Here is a 17,194-nt window from a genome sequence, read left to right as displayed (position 1 = left end):
CTACTAGTGAGCTTGAAAATTGCTCTTGTGTGGTACTACATGGAAAATATTATGCTATGGGGAATGAGTCAGAAAGAGAGGAACAGATATAGAAAGATTGCATTCATCTGGGTAACATAAAGGAACAAAATAAGAAATTAACACACAAGAACAGCTATGATAAATACCAGGTTGTTCACTCCATGGCTTAGAGGTCAGCTGCACTGTCTAGGGGTAAAGGCAGCGCAGATAGAGAAGGGAGCACCCAATAAAGGGTGCTGGGAAGATCTATCCAGGATGGGAGATGCCTGCTGAAAGTAGTCTAAGGACCGAACAGGATTGCCACCCAATGTCCCTTCTGCAGACCATAGCACCCAAAAGGAGAGATAGAACAAAAGGTAGTGCCCTACCAAAGAGGCAGGTGAGATGGGGGATGGGGAGTAGGAGGGATACTTGGATTGGTGGGAGTGGAGATTGGTCACTGGTGGTGGAATGGGTACTCGATCACTGTATAATTCAAAACCAAGTGCAACAACTTGTAAGTCTACAACTGTACCTCATGGTGTTTCACTAATAAAACAAAACAAAACAAAAATTCAAAAAAAAGAAAATTGCTCTTGTGTTTACTAGTCATTTACACTTCTTTCAATAGACATTATATGATCATGTTTTATGCTTATTTTTTCTATTCAAATTTAATAGAAAAATACTGATTTATTTCACAGCACTAATTTTTTAAAACCTTTCATCCTTGGCCTATCATATTAATTGCCACTATTTGTTGGTGTTGCTTGTTTTTTGATCACTTAATTTGGTTTTTGTCCTTTTCTTTCAGATTGTAAAATTTTGCACCAATGAGCATATGTTTTTCTTTATTTTCTACAGTTTTAAATTGAGAACAACTGTTAGTTTTGTACAAATAAGATACCTGTGCATTTACTATTTCTTCTCATTTTATTTATTTTAACACATCTCGATTCATCTACAACTTATCCTAGTAAGTGTTGTCATATTGAAAGAAACCACAATTTTTTTCAATCATAGCACTGTAGCGCTGTCCTCCCGCGGTTCATCCATTTGCTCGAGCGGGAACCAGTAACATATTGAACCAAATTGTGAGACATGTTGACACTGGTTTTGGCCTATCGAATAGGTCATGGGGAGCTTGCCAGGCTTTTGCTATGTGGATGAAATACACTGGGTAGTTTGCCGGGCAGAGGAATCGGAATCAGGGTTGGCCTCCTGCAAGGCAAATGCCCTACCTGCTGTGCTGTAAAAGTTATCTAAAATATACTAGTAATACCAAATGTTGTTTCTTTAACAGTGCAATATAAACGATTATTTAGTAATTTTTTTGATTTGTTAATGAAATATGTAAGCTCTTGAGTATAATGAGAATATTTTTCTAACACAAGAGTCTGACGAAGATGAAACTGTTATAACTGTCTTGTTGGATTCCATCTCCCTAGCCTGCTTCATTCTACCCTGCTCTCTATCCATTCCGGTCTTCTTCTTGGGATTCTGACCTCCTGATTGGCTAGGCTCTAACTTTCAACTGCCTACTTTATGACATCATTCTCCCACCAAACAAACCTCCAACTGGTAGAATCTTGGGGGTCCCATGTAGTAGTTTGTAAACAAATTTGAAACATCATGGCAAGTGACGAGTGACCAATGACCAATCACGTGTGAGCACTCATTTGTACTGAACACTTGTGGTCTTAAGCCTCTTCAGTGTTCAGACGTACTCTCCTACCATCTCCTCTTCTCGTCTACCTTTCATCGGTATTTCCTCTTCTCTGACCATGTCAGGTAAGGAATAATACTTTTCAAAGCTTTTCATTAGATTTATCATCCATAAACTTAGCAGTCAAGTAAAAACAGCACGGAGTAATGAAGGTAAGTATTCAAGTAGAATTTTATAAGCCTCATTTTAGCTTGACTTTGACATTTGCTGTGTGATTTTAGACATTGGCTTACTTTCTCTCACATACAAAGTGTTTTTCCTCATTGATTACATTATATTTTAGACATACTTAGGAGCTCAAATACACACACATACTTAAATACACACACACACACACACACATATATATATATATATATATATATATATATATATGAGTGTTGATTCTCTGTGTTTCTTTTTCCTTTTAATAGTGAATTTTTCATGATTTCCATTGAAAATAAGTAAATCAGAGACAGTATTTTTACAGAAACCGAAAATATAGATGCTGTGGAAAACTGTTAATATATACTAGCATGTTTTATCTGTAATGGTCTCTCCACTTGTATTTACACTTCAGTATTTTAAATATAGTGATATTACAAAGTAATAATCATTCATCTTTGAGATTTGATTTTAGCCAGGTAATAAAAAAATATGGGGCATGAATAAGGTGTGGAGTGCTGAGGGTAGGGAGGCAAGCACTCAAAGTTAAGAAAGTTTGGGATCACTTTCATCAAACATTGACCAATCGAAACCTAGACGATATGAGGGAGAAATAAATAGGAAATAAAGAAAGAAAGAAAGACAGAAGAAAGAAAGAAAGAAAGAAAGAAAGAAAGAAAGAAAGAAAGAAAGAAAGAAAGCAAGCAAGCAAGCAAGCAAGCATAGGGACGTCGATTATCAAGGAAGAGGAAAACGTTTGTACAGAATGTTGAAGAGAACCAAAGATTTAAAATCAAAAAAGAAAGGTACCAGTAGGAAAAGCAGTTTATCAGAAAGGCATCATAGCTGGCTTTTTTCCTTATTATCTCTTAGAACATAGTACTTGGTACTTGACAATTTGAGTATAAACATGCTTCAGAAATGATGCTCCCCATAAATAGCTAATAGTGCTGATCTAGGGCCGTGGAAGACACAGAATCTTCAATGTTTTTATTACGTTCTGGTTTTTAAGTACATGTACGCGCTGCCTGTTAAATAAAAAAATGGTATATTCTAACTTGAATCAGGAGATTTGATTCATTTGTGTGGTAAATAGGTTCCAGGTTAAAGCTGCTTGTCATCTTTACAAATATTATTTCATGTGATTTTTTCTTCCTAACGTGAATATTTAGATAATAGTCAACTTCTGTTTTAAATCCTAAGAGGAAGTAGAAAAATCAAGTCTCACAGGTCTAATTACACATTTCTGTCATATTTGTTAATTATTATTTTTCCTACATAAAAGATATTTTATTGGATTTCGGTGCTCATTTATTAAACATTGAGAAGAATGTTTTCCAGGTTGATAAATATAATTCTAATGTAGGGGTTGAAAGTAAGTTTGCAATATTTTATGATCACTTTTTAAATGGTCTTTTCTGTTTCTTGTGTGATCAAGTGAAATCCTCTGCTATGTTTAACACGTGTTGTTTGCTGGTTAATATTCAAAGATACTGATGAGAATAATTTTTTGTACTTTCGAAATTTCTTCCTGTATTTTACTCATTTAAAACATTTCTTGTCTATGAAATACAATCACGTTTACTTATATTTTCTTTTTGTTATGTAGTTACTGGTAAATCCTTTCTCTTTAATGGAGTGGTAAAGTGTGCACTCAAAAATCTCCTTCTATTCCATTTTTTGGCTACCAGTTTTTTCTAAAATAGAATACTGTCTTCATATTGTATATGTGGAACAATTTATTAATAAACTTATTGGACTGTTTTATTTGGTTTTGCTTGCGCTCACATCCGCTGTTATTCAAGGCCTACTCTTACGTCTGCTCTCCATAACTTACTGTACTGTGCTGCTTGCTACAGAGCCCAGATTTCATTAAAATCTATATTCTCCTTTTTCAGTTCTGTGATACATATTTTTCATGATGTTTTCTTTACACTTCCTCCTATGAAAATCACATGAAATAGAAAAATAATATTCATGTATGCATTATTTTTCTTAGAATTATTAGTAACTACATTGTAGATAAACAACATAAGACACAGAGTTTAAATAAAGTTTTCCTTCCAAAAACATTTCTTGAAAAAACTCCAGTAGTCCTTTTTGAAGTGGATCAAAAATGAGGGTAACCTTCAATGCATCCACAAGATTAAGTCGTATGTGAACAGTAAGTAACAGGAACTCATCTCACAAGTCAAATGGAAACCTGATGATTACAATGGTAATAGTTGTAAAGAACCCAAATGCCTAAATTAATGTAAGGTATCTTCCTTCTGGTTTCTGGCGTTGTAGTGATCATGCAGGATCCTGGCAAAAAAACCACATGCTTTAGTTTGTGTAACCTGGAAATTCTTAAGGGACACAGAGAGATAGTACTGGAGGGGATAAGGCATTTTCCTTGTACACAGCCAATCCAGTTGAATCTCTGTCACGGCATACACTCTCCCGAATGTTTTAAGGGGTCACTCCAGAATGTAGAGCCAGGAAGAACCCAAGATCACTGTCAGTTGTTGGTCCAAACTCCACACCACCCCAAGCCCCGGCCAATAAAAATTATTGGAATATATGAAATCTCTTTGCCATCTCTGGGCCTCAGGTTTCTTCTTGTCCATTGATTGTTGCCCTTTCTCTTAGACGTCCTAGTTTGAAAAAACTTCCATTCTAGGAAATAGTATAGGACTCAATAGGAGGCAAGCTACAGGCATTTCTAGGGTAAGGAGAATTATCTGTAAGCAAGAAATCCAGGTACAGACATGATCACCTGGCTCTTCTACAGTTCTGTGTTCACTTTGGGAGCATGATACCAAATGCACAAAGTGCCAAAAAGTTCCAGGCTTTGAATCACCCCAAAGTGTTGTAATTTTGGAAACTCAGTTGACTGTTTGTAGTAGAAGCATCCTGATGGCTTAAATTTTAAGTTCATATTGTTCCTCTCAGCATTGAAGAGATTATTAGTCTCACAGATTTTTATCATCACCCTCTTGTTCCTTACAGAAAATTTTCAAAATCCATCTGTATTGGGAACTGCACATACTCTGCAGCTTTCCCTTCCCGTGGAGAACAATGCAGCTTCCCTAACAGGAAGTGTCTGCAACTACTCCAGAGTATCTGCACCAGCTGGTAGTTCTGCTTGACTCCTGCCCTCAGCCTCTGGCACATCTTTCCAACCGCTGATGGGTAGTGCCTATATTTACAACATTTCAGCACAACAATGCTATCTGGAGTGTTTCACCAGAGTCATATATCTACCTCAGCTGCTTCCTACCCAAGTGTTTTGGAATGGGATATTGCAGGAAGTGCTGAAGTGATGTCTTCCATGGGAGACTTTTTTGTGACTATTCTTGACCAAGACACTGCTATCTCTTCCATGTCTATGGCAGCTCGCTATGAGAAAACACTAGTTACCAACAACACGGTGTCTGTGTTCCAATCAGTTTCTGCCAGTCTTGTTGAGAGAAGACCATCTCAGGTTCCACATCAGAGTCAAAGCCTGTCACTTCCCTACAAGGAAGGAAGCCAGGTGTATTACTATCATCAAGGCACTCTGGGAACTCTCCTTTCCAGCATGCAGTCCTATGACTCCATGTCATACACAGGGCTAAATGGCTCTGCCCCCCAAGCTTACAGCAACTCATCTTGAGAAATGGTTAAGGTTCTCAAGGAGGTCCAGCCCCCAAATAACCAAATACCCGCCTCCTAGTCTGGAATCGACTTCTCTCTGTCTTCTCAACCCATCACAGAATCGAGTTATCAAGGTGAGTAAAACGGAGAGAAGGGAAAGAAAATTCAAAAATTGGGGTCAAAAAAGAGGAAAACTGTTCGTAGACAGGTACTATTCATATACACTGAGATTTTTAAATTAAAAAAACTCAGTTCATGTTTACTCCCCTCACTCATTTAACAGCATGATATTTTCACACTCAATATAAGAGCTCCTAATGGAGATTGGAAGTTATGATAGTATAATGGACATCTAAGTTTCATATAATGAAACGTCAGAAGCAGAGAAAAAAATAGCGCATTTTTCCCTTCTTATTTCATTTTTTAAATTTTTATTAGTTAAACGTCATGAGGGACAGTTGTAGACTTACAAATTGTTGTGATTCGATTTCATTTATACAATGATGGAGTACTTATCCCTCCACCAGTGCCCATTCTCCAGCACCACGGTTCCCAGTATTTCTCCCACCACCCATACCCCCTATTCCACTCAGCCTCTGTGGCAGGGAATGCCACATTTTTCACTGTTCTATTTCAGCAGTCCTCCAGAATTACCACACTAAAAGTAAAATACATATCTTAAACTAGTATTTTGTTATTTTCTTAAGAAGTTTCAGAACTCTAATTGTAATGGTACCACGTTAACTTTCCCTTCCATAAATGAACAGCAAGGTTCTGAATACACTTGTGTTTCAGAGATTCTGACTCAAATTATGAAACCTAGAATCTGTACCTCAGCACAAATATCATGATGAAGTAGTGCTTCATTCATACTCTTATTGTATGATATTAACGCCCGTTTATTTTTCCATGAAAGTGAATAAATTATCAGTACAATACATTACAAAGCTAAGCTCTGTGTGGCACTTATTAGTTTGAAAATCTATAATTATTTTTTAAAAAAACCTTTTGTTTGGAGGACATTGAAACTGTGTCATAGACCGAAGTGCTCAGGGATTACTCCTGGATCTCTGCTGGGGATCACTGCTGAAGATGCTTAGGAGATCATAAGTGATACTAAAGATCAAATTGCGGTCAGGTGTGCGCAGGGCCATTGCCTTAACTAATGTAATATTGCTCTTCCCAAGTCTCTTATTTTTCAAGTTAGTTTACACAGAAATTCTTTCAAATACAAAGAAAACCAAAAAACAAGTGCAACACATGAAAAACAGTAAGAACTACAGCATTTACGTCCAATCTTTGAGCACAGGACTTGTCCATTATCCGAAGAATACCCAGTAATAATGCATTGCCTATTGCTGGTAGGTGCACATTTGTTGCACCACTAGTTTTGTGGACCGAATATCTCATTTCGCAAGCACTGATTTCTTCCTTGGTTCCTTTTTAGTGATGAATTTCCTGGGGATGGAGACCTCCCTGCCATCGCAACCTTCAGGTCAGACATTTGGTCTGACACAGATTTCCGAATTGCCCACATCTTGCAGTAGCAGGATTCAAAGACATTTGAGTAATCCACCACCTGAGCTTATGGACTAATAAAACAAAAGTAAAATAAAACCTTTACACTCTGACATCAAAATCGTCCTTATAGGAGGGGAAGTAAATGACTGAAATGGGTAGGAGATTGTTGTTAGTTAGTTGTGGACAGTAGCTGGATATTTGACGGTGCATGGAGTATGAATACACAGTTCCAGAGATCAGGAACTCTGTACTTGAAGCGAATACAGTTTGTAAACTTGTCATCACAATTATATGTCCATATGAAATTTATCTACATATGCTTTGTGCCTTCCTTGCATGTATGTGTTATGCATTCCTTTATCATGGCCTCAGAAATGCATCTGAGGGGACTTGGAAAATTAGTTGAGCCCCAAGTATGGGGAGAGAAGTAGTAAAGAATTGGAGGAGGAAAAAATATGAGTTGGAGCTTAAGAGCCGTGTAAGAGGAATATATCAATATGTATGTGTCTGTAAATACACATATATATGTATAAATATATATATGGGCTGGAGCCATAGCACAGTGAGTAAGACGTTTGCCTTACACGTGGCCAACCTGGGTTCGATTGCTCTCCTCCTCTCAGAGAGCCCAGCAAGCTACTGAGAGTAACCCTCCCTCATGGCAAAGCCTGGCAAGCTACCTGTGAAGTATTCGACATGCCAAGAACAGTAACAACAAGTCTCACCATAGGGACGTTTCTGGTGCCTGGTCGAGCAAATCAGTGAACAATGGGAGGACAGTGCTACAGTGCTCTGGTTAATTCAAACGTTGTTTATGTAAAATATGAAAGAATCAAATAAATATTCTATAAAGCTGATTACACCTATTAAATTAATATAACTTTAAATAGTGTTTAGAAATTAAGTTGAAGAATTTTAAGGCTATCGAAAGATATTGACAATATATCAAGAAACACATGGATTTTTGAGGAGCAAGAACACGTACCTGTTGTCCTTTCTTAAGGTTATATTTTTTCGCTTTTATAGAATATGTTTTCCCTGAATTTTTGTTAATAGCTTCCCTTTTTTAGAAAGCATCATAATAAATTATATTTTTAAAAAAAATTAAAAAAAGCTCTGCTAGTGAGTGGATTCTGTATGTTTGGAACGTGGGAAGTATTTTCCTATGTAATTTACATTAAACAAGATATTTACAACAGAAATACCATCTGCAGTACCATTCACAATAGCCAGAAGAAACTATGGTATACCTACACAATTGAATACTACGCAGTTGGCAGGAAACTGACATCATGAAATTGGCTTACAAATGGATGTACAGGGAAGAATATCATGCTCAATGAAATCAGTCAGAAGGAAAGGGGTATACTGATTGGACTACCCCATTTTTTGGATATAAAAAACCAGAATGTGAGACTAATACCCAAGGATAGCAGAAACACCGGCCAGGAGAATTGGTCAATGGTTGGACGCTTGCCACAAGTGCTGAAGGCGAGCATTTGGAATAAAGAAGGGACCGCTATGTTTTCTTCTTGTGGAGTTTAACCAGTATTTTGTATATCCTGGATATCAACCCTTTGTCAGATGTGTATTCGGTGAATATCCTTTCCCATTCTGTAGACTGTCTTTGTATTTTGGTCACTGTTTCTTTGGAGGTGCAGAAGCTTCTTAGTTTAAGATAGTCCCATTTATCTATCTCTGTTTTCACTTGCTCGGCCAGTGGCGTGGCATCTTTGAAGATACCATTAGCTTCAATGTCATGGAGGGTTTTGCCAACTTTATCTTCAATGTACCTTATGGTTTCTGGTCTGATGTTGAGGTCTTTAATCCGTTTTGATCTTACTTTTGTACATGGTGTTAGGCAGAGTTCTGAGCCTATCTTTTTGCATGTAGCCGAAGAAGGGACCGCTATGACAATGATAGTTGGAAGTGATTACTCTGGGTGAGAACTGAGTCCTGAAAGTAGGTAAAGGAATAAACGTGAGAACTTCTCCCTCTCTGTATTACAATCCATAATGCCCAAAGTATGTGAGAGAGAGAGAGAGAGAGAGAGAGAGAGAGAGAGAGAGAGAGAGAGAGAGAGGTGCCTGCCATAGTGTAGAGACAGCAGGCTGTCAGGTGGGGTTTGGGGTTGGGAGAGGGAGTGGTGGGAGAGAAACTGGGGACATTAGCAATGGAACTGTATACTAGTGGAGGTTAGGTGTTAAAATATCCTATGATTGAAACTGAATCATGAAAAGGTTTGTAATATGTGTCTCCTGCAGATTCAATACAAAAATATGATATTTAGATTCTACCACCATGAATAACCTATGAATTTGCTGAAATTTATTTTTATCACCTTGGCTGCGCTCATTGCATGGATGTCTGTGTGGTAAAACTTTTTCATTTTATGTGGACTGAAGAGACAAAAATCATAGGGTTGGGACTTCTGGTGGAAGGAGAGAAGAGCACAAAACACCCTGTTGAACACATCTCAGCAGGGTCACCTAAGTTGCGTGATGACAGACCTCCTTCACTGATTTCTTCTTTTGTAATGTGGAAAAATGAAAAGACTTTGCAGGCTGACAAGAGGTTGTCTCCTCCAGTTCTCACTATTTTCTTTTCGATCAGAACTGTTTAAAGATTATTAGAAAAATTTGGAGCTAAATGATTTGTTCTCATATATTTCCCCTACATGGTGTCAGTGGGCATTGATCCAGTAAGGCCAGCATGAAAAAGTTGAGGTTTATGTCTTAACCACCAATGCCAACACTACTGTATGTATCAATCCAAAGTACAATAGTAAAACTTCAAAATGTGTTTGTCAAGGAAATCGGTGGGAATGCAGGGAAAAATGGGTAATTTGTTGGTGGAGGGATGCAGACACTGGTGGTGTGATTAGAATTGGAATATTGTATGACAAATCTCCAATATAAATGACTTTGAAAATCAAGATTGCCTAAATTTAAAAAAAAGGAGAAGTCAACTTATGTCTATATTTCAAGAAGGCTTGTCTTGGCAAATTTTGGCAGGGAGACCATAGTTGGTAGAGAGAGGGAGAAAGAAAGGGAGAGTTGACAGTTCAGAAGAGAAGCCTGGATATCATGGAAGAGATGAAAGCTGATCTTAGAAGATTTGGAGCCATCAGAGTTTAGAGAGCTAAATGGTCTGAACATTGCAGTTTAGATACTTGAATAGTGAGATTGGTTTCAGTCATCAGCACTGTATATATAGAAAGAGTTCAAAGACCTCACAGATATTCAGGCTATAATAACTAACAAGGGAAGCGTTGTTTTCCTGAAGCATTATGTAAGGATAATATATTGCCAGGAAGAATGATAAGAAGTTGGTTCTCTTTTTCACAGATTAATACATTAGAGATGAAAACTTTTATTCAAAGGAATCTATGATCTTGTCCTGTTTCTCTGTTTTCTTGTCATCATTCCATTCTCCCCCATGACCCTACCTAATCAGGGCTCTCGACATTTCTCAGCAGTGTCACCACATAGCCTCAGAGCATGTGTTAACTGCAGGTAGCTCACAGCTCTCATGTTTGCCCCCAATCCAAGCCAGAGCCATCCTTCTGAAACCAAGGATATTTGCTGAAGGCCCGTTCTTCCTTGAAGTGGCAGTCATGGTTTACCTCTTCTTAATCATTTTGTTTACAAATTTAGATGTATGTCACTATACTAGTGACAGGGATTTTCCAAACTATGGAAAGCATAAACATTTCCCTTTCCCCCACGAATTTTGGGCTAGTTATTTTCTATCCACTGCTAATAATTTGTGATAATTAGGAAATAGAACTGAAGTAAAAACAGGGACATTTGTCAATTTGGTGCCATAACTAATCAGTCTTAGTATAAGTATATATTTCTAGAAAAAAAATGCAGAAGAAAATGAGTTGGTTGCTAGCAAAGAATGCCAAACCTCTGCCAAGAAATACTTTGAAAATAAAAATTCTGACTATGGACTGAACATGATTGCAATTTAATGCCTCTTTTGCAGACCACAACACCCAAAAAGAGAGAGAGAAAAAAAAGGGAATGCCCTGCCACAGAGGCAGGGTGGGATAGGGGGGGGGATTGGTGTGGGAGGGATACTGGAATACATGGTGGTGGAAAATGGGCACTGGCGGAAGAATGGGCATTTGATCATTGTATAATCAAAACCCAAGCACAAAAATTTGTAAATGTACAACTGTACATCATGGTGTTTCACTAATAAAAATTTTAAAAAAATAAAATAAAATAAAAATTGTTTCGTCTGCCAGAGATCAGCAGATGGGAACCTGAGTGAAGGCAAAAGATTAAATTGGTTGACTTTTATTTTTCCTTGAGTATATTAATTTGATTTTGGAGTCAATTTATATGAGAGTTCATCAAGACACAGAAATTTTTAGCGCTTCTCTTGTTTAAAAGTATAGTGATACACCATATCTCTATCTCACATTCTTTTTATTTCTGATAGTTTGACAAAAGATACGTCATAATCATAGATAAATGTAAATTATTTAAATACTTTTTTGACTATTTAAAATTACCTTATAGAATTACATTATAGAATTTCATAAATTTTAGGATTATGCAGAATCAACTTGCATGTATCATATTACACTCACTACTGAAAGGCCTACTCTGTCATTCACCATTGTTTAGTTTTCCCACTTTGATTATACTTTTCGATCTGGTAACTAAATAGTCTCATAGTTCTAAAGTTTGTTTTTATTGCTTTGAAAAGATCAAAATTATGTAATTTTCAACATTAGATGAAACTAGAGGATATCATGCATGTAAAGTTAGCCTTAAGGAAAGGAACAGATACAGAGAGATTTTTCTCATATGTGGGATGTAAAGACACACAGCAAGGTAGCAACAAATGTTCAAGAGCAATGTAAGGGGAGAACTGATCCACACAATTGGGTCAGGGGATTAGGAGGGAGGGATTCTGGGGAATTGGGGGAGAGGGAGGGTTTGTTCTTTGAGAGAATGAGGAGTGTCTTGTTGGAATTATGTGTATGAGAAACCATTGTTAATTGAATTATAAATCATAGAATATAAATAATGTTTTAGACGTTTGTCTGTCTCATTTTATTCTTTTAATTTGTTTTCTCCATATGCCACATAGGCATGAACTTGTAGGATGCCTATCTTTCTCTGCCTGGTTTTTGTCACTAAACATAATTTCCTCATGTTATACATTTTATATACAAATAATAAGAAGATTTCACTTCATACAACTGAGTAGTATTCCATTGCATTACCACCTTTCATTTTCAAAATTTGTGGTTTAAAAGATACAAATACTGGTTTTAACAATGCTCTGGTGTTTTCAAAGTTTTAGTTTAGTGGAACAAAATATATTTTATTGAAAAACTCTTAGAAAATTGTGAAACAGTTGTAGGGTGGAATGGAATATATGTTCAAGCGAGAACAGTCATTTAACAAAACAAGCAAAGAGAGACATAGAGAAAGGAAGCACGGTATTTCTTCTTATGAGAACAAAAGCTTGAGGACCAAGCCCACTCTGGTAGTTTAGGAATAAGAACTTGGATTGGTATGATCTTAACTTGTACACTTTAGGGGAGAACCTGAGTGAAACTATTATAAGTACGTTCAGGATCATGATACACTGGAGTCTGCACTTGGAGTGAGGAGGGTAGAGAGTTCTTTGGGGAGACCGAACTATAGATAACAGTAATATTATAACACGAATGATAGTATCTTACCGTGGGATTCCAAAAAAATATTTAAGAGTGGCATCAGAAATGATAACATTCTTAGGTATTTGGGTTTCCTGTGGAAACAACGGGAAGCTGAGTTTATGCTCTGGATGCATCCACCTGAAACAAGGTCAACAAGTCATGAATGAAAAATTTCAAGTTAGATGGATCAAGGATTCTGATCCCAGTGGAAGGCTAGCTTTCGGGTGGACAATTTCTACTGATGGCCTGATGTAGGTTCTGATCCTGGGATATGTAACAGAAAGGAGATAGTGACAGGTATCCTCAGAAGTGAAGCCTCTGAGACAGAAGTCATTCATGCCAACTTATGGGTTATCAATGTTTGCTCATGGCTGCTACCATTATAACATGCCGTTCAATGGTTCTGTGGTTTCAATTTACTGTGTCAATGTAAAGATGAAGTTTCCAAATGGAAGGTAAAAATCTGAGGCCCTCAAGATGATGAATCACAGGGAGGGGGGGAGCTGGAGCTATAGTACAGCAGGTAGGGCATTTGCCTTGCACACGGCATACCCAGGTTAGATTCCCAGCATCCTGTATGGTACCCCCAAGCACCGTGAGGAGTAATTCCTGAGTGCAGAGCCAGGAGTAACCACTGTGCATCGCCACGTGTGACCCAAAAACGCAAAGAATGATGATCTGGGATTGATCCTTAGCATTGCAAACGGCATTATTTTTTAATTTTTTAATTTTTTCTTGCTTGCTTGCTTGCTTTTTTGTTTTTTGGGTCGCACCTGGCTATGTATAGGGGTTATTTTTTATTTTTAAAAAAACTTATAATTTTTCCTTTTTACCTGTGGTTTAAAAGTGTATCTAAAATATTTTAGAGTAAATATATGTGAAGAAGAATAAAATTCACAAGAACTATTTAGTGTTCTTAATGATACAGGAGTCAGAATTTTGAGGTTAATTGTATGGGTATTGCATAAATAATTTTTCCACATTATGTGGGCTGTCTTTCGATCATGGTCACCATTTTTTCTGAGTTGCAGAAACTTCTTAGTTTAATCTAGTCTCATTTGTTTATCTTCACTTCCTCTTCCTTGGTCAGTGGTGTTTCATTCTAGAAGTTTCCCTTACCTTTAATGTCATGAAGGGATCTTCCCACATTTTTCTCCATATATCTTAAGAATTCAGGTATGATAGTGAGGTCTTTATTACATTTGATCTGACTTTGTGCCTGGCACTATAAAGAGGTCTGAGTTCATTTTTTTTGCATATTGCTGTCCAGTTTTCCCAGCACCAGTTGCTGAAGAGACTTCCTAGCTCAACTTCATATTTCTTGAGCCTTTAAGAAAGATTAGGTAATAATAATCTGAGGGCCAGCGTCAGGATATTTGACTATATTCCATTGATCTGAGACCTGCCTTTATCTGAATATCATGGTATTTTGATTACGAAAACTTTGTAGTAGGGTTTGAAGTTGGGGAAGGTGTTCCCTTCTTCTTTTTACCAAAGATTGCTTTAGCTCTTCATGGAAGTTTATGGTTTTGTATGAGTTTAAGAGTGATTAATCTATTTCTTTGAAAAATGTTATGGGTATCCTTATAGAAAGTGCATTAAATCTTTATAGAGCTTTGGGGTGGATTGCCATTTTGACAGTGTTAAACCTCTCAATCCATGAGCATGGGATGTGATTCCATTTCCTCATATACTCTCTTATTTCGTGAAGTAGTGTTTTGTAGGTTTTTTTTTTTTTTGGTATAGTTCCTTAACCTTTTTAGTTGATTCTATTATACTCTATTTTCTGAGGTATTATTGTGAATGGGATTGTTTTTCTCTATCTCTTTTTTCTCTTTCATTATTAATATATGGGAAAGCCATGGAGTACCAGATATTGATTTTGTAATATGCTACTTTACTAAACAAATCTATTGTTCCCAGGAGCTTTTTTGTAGATTCTTTGGGATTTTATAAGTATAGTATCATGTCATTGTATTCTGGGATTCTAGTTCATTGATTTCTGCTCCAAGTCTTTGGTTTTTCCCCCTTGAGAATAATGCTTGCCGTGGGTTTGTGGTAATTTGCTTTGACTAGATTGAGGAAAGTACTTTCAAATCCAATTTTGTTGAGAGTTTTTCATCATGAATGGGTGCTGGATCTTATCAAATGCTTTATCTACATCTATTGATATGATCATATGACTTTTATCTTTATTTTATTGAGATGGTGTATTCTGTTGATTGACTAGAGAATGTTAAGCTATCCTTGCACCCCAAGCTAAACCTATTTGGTCATAGTGTGTGATCTTTTGTTGAGTTTCTGGATTCTCTTTGCTGGTATTTTCTTGAAAATCTTTGTATCTGTATTCATCAAGGAAATAGGTCTGTAATTTTCTTTTTTTTGTGGTGTCTCTATCGATTTGAGTATTAGGGTGATCTTTGCCTCATAGAAACTATTTGGGAGTATTTCTGTTTCTTCAATTCCTGGAAAATCTTAAAAATGTTGGAAGCAGTTCCTCTTTAAAGGTTTGAAATAGTTCACTATTGAATCCATCTGGGCCATGGATTCTGTTTGCAGGGATACTTTTGACCATCATTTCAATTTCCTTGTTAGTGATAGGTTCAAGTATTCCAAATCTTCTTGGTTCAGCCTTGGGAGGTAATTGGAATCCAATAATTTATCAATTTATTCAAAATTCTCTCATTTCCTGCTGCAAAGAATCTCAATATAATCTCTGATGATCCTATGTATTTCTGTAGTTTCTATTAGGATAACCCCCTTTGCATTTCTGATTTGATTTATTAGAATTCTTTCTCTTTGTTTTTTTGAGAGGCTTCTCATGGTTTATTGATCTGATTTATTTTCTCAAACAACCAGCTTTTGCTTTTATTGGTCTTTTGGATTGTATTTTGGGATTGTAGCTCATTGATGTCTGGTACAAGTTTTATTATTTCCTTCCTCCAGCCTATTTTGGACTACTTTTGTTGGTCATTTTACAAAATCTTGACCTCTAATTTATTCATGTAGGCCCTTTCTTTCTTCCTAATGAATTCTGGCAGATCTATAATCTTTCCTCTTAACACTGCTTTTGCTGTGTCCCACAAGTTATGGTAGCTCGTGTCCTCATTCTCATTTGTTTCTGGAAATTTTTTATTTCCTCTTTGATTTCTTCTCTAAGCCAATGGTTGTTCATTACTCCCCTTAAAGAAAATATTTCCTTGCTGAGCTTCAGTCTGTTTGATCTATGGAGAAGTGTCAAAGAAGTGTTGAAATCTCCTTCTAGTATTGTGTTGCTATCAATGTTTTTCTATAAGTCAATTAGAAGTTGTTTTTAAGTATTTTCCTGGTCTGTCATTAGGATCATATACATTGAGGAGGGTGAGTTCTTTCTGATGTACATATCCCATGATCATTAAGAAATGACCTTCACTGTCTCTGATAATCTTTAGCCTGAAGTCCATGTGGTCTGATACTAGTATCGCCACTCCAGCTTTGTGGAGGTGATATTTTCTTGAAAACTTGTTTCCCAGACTTTTACTTGTAGCCCATGGGTGCTTTGATTGTTCAGACGTGTTTCTTGCAGGCAGCAGAATGAATGTTGGTTTCAGTTTTCTAATTCATCTTCACATTCTGTGCCTCTGAATTGGCACATTTAGTCCATTGACATTGAGAGAGATTGTTGTGGTGTGGATTTGTGCTCTCTTTATGTAGAATTTTTGTACTTGTGGGGATTGTCTTAGCTTAAAGTAGACCTGTTCATTTTTCTTGCAACAAAAATATGGAATGCTTTACAAGTTTGCATATCATCTCTGTGCAAGGACCATGCTCATCATTTTATCATGTCAATTTTAGTATATGTGTTAAACTTAGTAGGAGTTAATTTTTCCATATTTTTCTCTTCTTATTACTTTGAGTGTTGTCCTTCCTCACTCCTATGGCAGACAATGATTCCTAATCAAGGAATGTATTTCAAAGCAGCATGAATAAATAGATTTAGAAATTTAATGTCCCAGAAAGAAAAATATGGTTTTTACCATATTATCTTTTACCATACCCTAGGCATCAGTTTTACAAAATAATTCTTTTGGAAGATGGTATATGAGGTTGTTTAATGCCGTTCCCTGAAACCTTAATTAAGACCATTAAACTAGAGCCTTTTGCTGTTTTCACCTCAGTCCCGTGTACTTCTCCAGGAAAAGGTGGATGGTGTTGTCTGCACTTTGACCACCTTGAATGTATGTAGGATTTTTCTCCTGAAGGATGAGGTGAGAAGCATATTGATGATTTCATTCCACCTTATTACAAGTTCAACTTGAACGGAAGGTGAGACTCATGTGGCTCCTATAAAGGACAGAACAAATGGTCTCAGTGAAGTTTAATGGCCAACTCACATTAACAACATAGATGACTCATAGTAACCTGTGTGCATCTTTGTGTATAGTGAGTTTCATATCTACTGATAGAGATTCTCAGTCATGACACATGGGCAAAACGGATCTGTAATTAAAATCTAGTTC

General features: G+C 36.7%; 1 pseudogene; it reads right to left on the bottom strand.

The window, feature by feature from the left end:
- Positions 1-16,449: 16,449 nt before the first annotated feature.
- LOC130040990 (uncharacterized) lies at positions 16,450-16,543 on the bottom strand (annotated as a pseudogene).
- Positions 16,544-17,194: the final 651 nt, after the last annotated feature.

The sequence above is a fragment of the Sorex fumeus genome, unplaced genomic scaffold (genome assembly GCF_029834395.1).
Source record: "Sorex fumeus unplaced genomic scaffold, SorFum_2.1 ptg000095l, whole genome shotgun sequence".
NCBI lineage: Eukaryota > Metazoa > Chordata > Mammalia > Eulipotyphla > Soricidae > Sorex > Sorex fumeus.
The sequence above is the reverse complement of the archived record's forward strand: the minus strand, read 5'-3'. Positions and strand labels throughout refer to the sequence as shown.